We start from the raw sequence: 2,236 nt of genomic DNA, 5'->3' as shown, positions 1-2,236 counted from the left end.
CGACTAAGCCACCCAGGCGCCCCTCTACTTTTAATTCAAGGGGAAATTCTTTGTTTTCAATGTCAGGTTGCCCAGGAACACCGGCAAATGTGACCACAATTGTAGGAAATTTTCTAAATCAAAATTTGAGATTAAAAGAAAAAAAAGTTCAAAAGCCATCCAGCCCCAGAATAGTTGTTCTCTTTGTTCTGTCCGTAGTGGTGTTCACGAACCCCACCCCCCCCAACACTGTCCCCGTGCCGTACTCCGTGGATAGAAACAGAGAACAGTTAACATTCTCTTACCCAAAGGAAGACCAAAGCCTCCCCCTTCTTCTTTTGTCTGGGTTTGACATGATACTATTCTGAGTCTGAGGTGCTGGAGTTTGTGCTGAGAAGTTAATTAGCAGAGGCTTGTGAATTTCTTTATTAAGTTGACGTAAGAGAGAATTCTATACCACAGGGAATAATTCAATGAGCCATCGTTGGAGTTATGCTTTGAAATCTCAAAATACACACCAAGCATCATTGTTGGCCGAGCTGAATTTAACCTTAGACTGTGGTGACGAGCCAGATGGGGTGAGTGGGGATAACCATTAGCATTCCGGTGGGGTGTCGCCTTCATTTCTCCAGGCCCCGTGATCACCACACAGAGTACATATTTGTTCTTATCACAAAGTCACAGGGCTCAACAGTTAAGAAACATGCCTACGGAGGGGCGCCTGGGTGGCTCAGTCAGTTAAGCGTCTGACTTTGGCTCAGGTCATGATCTCACGGTTTGTGGGTTTGAGCCCCGCTTTGGGCTCTGTGTTGACTGCCAGCTCGGAGCCTGGAGGCTGTTTCGGATTCTGTGCTTCCCTCTCTCTCTGACCCTCCCCTGATCACGCTGTGTGTGTCTCTGTCTCTGAAATAAATAAAATACTAAAAAAAAATTTTTAAAAAGAAAGAAAGAAAGAAACATGCTTACGGTCTCAGAGATCAGGTTAGACTTCGACCAAGGTGTCTCTGTCCAGATCAATGTCCTTTTAAATACACCTTACTATCTTTCCACTAATATACCAAGTTGTCTGACTGTAAGATAAAAAGGTCTTAAAAGTATGCATAGAGAAAAGACAGGGTATCAGTAAAAGAATGACGATTAGGCTGAAGACAGATTTAACAGCAGCATCAATGGGAGCCAGGAGGCAACACAAAGACATTTCCAGAATGCCAGGATTGTGAAATTAACACGTGACCAATAACAATCGAGAGATCGCCAGCAATAGATCGCAAACCGGAAGAGGTACTTTGGGAAGCAGGAAAGCAATCCCAAAGCAAAGATTTGAGATGGAAGAAGAAATAGGCAAATAAATTGGCAAACATTCAGTGTGGAGAGACCCAGACAGACATCAACTGCAGAAAATTGCAAGGATACCATTTATTTTGAGAAATTAAGGGGCGCCTGGGTGGCTCAGTCGGTTGAGCGTCCGACTTTGGCTCAGGTCATGATCTCGTGGTTCGTGGGTTCAAGCCCCACGTCAGGCTCTGTCTGTGCTGACAGCCAGCTCAGAGCCTGGATGGAGCCTACTTCGGATTCTGTGTCTCCCTTTCTCTCTGACCCTCCCCTGCTCATGCTGTCTCTCTCTCTCTCTCTCAGAAATAAGTAAAACATTAAAAAAAAAAAGAAAGAAATTAAAAACAAGTTAAAGCCAAGACGATTTCAGGTGGCCACTGTAATTCGCCAGCCCAGGGAGAGAGGGAAGAGGATGGACTGAAGTGTGCAGAAGTCACTGAAGCAAACGGCTCAGTTCTTGAATTACTCAGCTCCAAATCGCCCTCCTCTAAACGGCATGTCGGCTTTGCCATGGTCCCTGTTAGGTTCTGCCGATAGGGGGCACTAGAGAGAGCGAGAGAGACCTAGAAGCTAGAGGAGGAAGAGGGTTCATGCTCCTCCCTGTTTGCTTCCTGTCTGGTGTGTGGTATTCCAGCAAAGCCAGTTCACCCCTCGGCCCACAGCAGCACTGGAATCCAGTCGCAGTGCATGCAAACCGACTTCATCCTGCCCTCCCCCTCCCCCTCTCAGACACTGGCACAGCCAGCGGGGCTCGTCAGAGGGGGTCCCAGGCACAGCGGAGGGGGCCCCTCCTTAGCGTTCTGCTTGGCAATTCCAGCCTCTTCCCTTTGATTCCTCAGCTGCGTCCTGTGGTTGCCAGCCCAGGGAATACTTTCTAGAGTTCTCTTTATACATTTTCTGTTACTTAGTTAACAACTGAATACCT

The 2,236-nt window shown here is 47.1% G+C and overlaps 1 non-coding gene across 1 annotated transcript; it reads left to right on the top strand.

The window, feature by feature from the left end:
- Positions 1-1,417: 1,417 nt before the first annotated feature.
- TRNAQ-UUG (transfer RNA glutamine (anticodon UUG)) lies at positions 1,418-1,502 on the top strand. The gene has a single exon. It is a non-coding gene; the product is annotated as a tRNA-Gln (tRNA).
- The last annotated feature ends 734 nt before the right edge of the window (positions 1,503-2,236 follow it).

This window comes from Crocuta crocuta, unplaced genomic scaffold, assembly GCF_008692635.1.
Source record: "Crocuta crocuta isolate KB4526 unplaced genomic scaffold, BGI_CrCroc_1.0 scaffold53, whole genome shotgun sequence".
Taxonomy (NCBI): Eukaryota; Metazoa; Chordata; class Mammalia; order Carnivora; family Hyaenidae; genus Crocuta; species Crocuta crocuta.
This window is presented reverse-complemented; position numbering and strand designations above follow the sequence as displayed.